This window comes from Octopus bimaculoides, chromosome 11 (genome assembly GCF_001194135.2).
Source record: "Octopus bimaculoides isolate UCB-OBI-ISO-001 chromosome 11, ASM119413v2, whole genome shotgun sequence".
NCBI lineage: Eukaryota > Metazoa > Mollusca > Cephalopoda > Octopoda > Octopodidae > Octopus > Octopus bimaculoides.
Genome location: NC_068991.1, coordinates 20,975,317 through 20,975,986, shown reverse-complemented (window position 1 = coordinate 20,975,986; position 670 = coordinate 20,975,317).

The window sequence follows — 670 nt, the reverse complement described above, 5'->3', positions numbered from 1 at the left end:
GGAGCATGGCTTAGTGGTTAGGGTGTTGCAATCACGATTGCGAGATCGTGGGTTCGATTCCCAGACCGGCATTGTGTTCTAGAGCAAAGCACTTCAGTGCACGTTGCTGTTCGATCTATTTATCTAACTCGCTTAGTAATTATAAGTGCGCCTAACCTCGCGTGTGCGTATGCTCACATTTTTGCTAATGCTTGTATGAGCATGTGTACTCGTGCCATGCTGCTTGCTCGAGGGCGTTTATACATCCATATCTGTTAACGGCTATTTTCAATACTTTTCTCGCTGGATTAAGTGTTTGTTTCCCTTTTTGTCTTCTGCAATTATATTTTTGGATCTTCTATATAAATGAAGAATTTTCCTCCGTCTAGCTATTTTTCTCTCTACAAAACGGAAAGTTCCGTTATGGAACAGTCATATGTATATATATCAACGGTCTTCTTTCAGTTTCCGTCTACTGAATCCACTCACAAGGCTTTGGTCGACCCGAGGCTAGAAGACAAGGTGTCACGCAACTGGATTGAACCCTGAGCCATGTGGTTGGGAAGCAAGCTTCTTACCACACACAGTTTCGGCTTAATCGCCGTTATTAGACAGTCTGATGACGCCAAGTAAATTGAAATTTCGAAATCACTGTCAATATGTTCCTTGTAAAAGTTAAACACATACACAC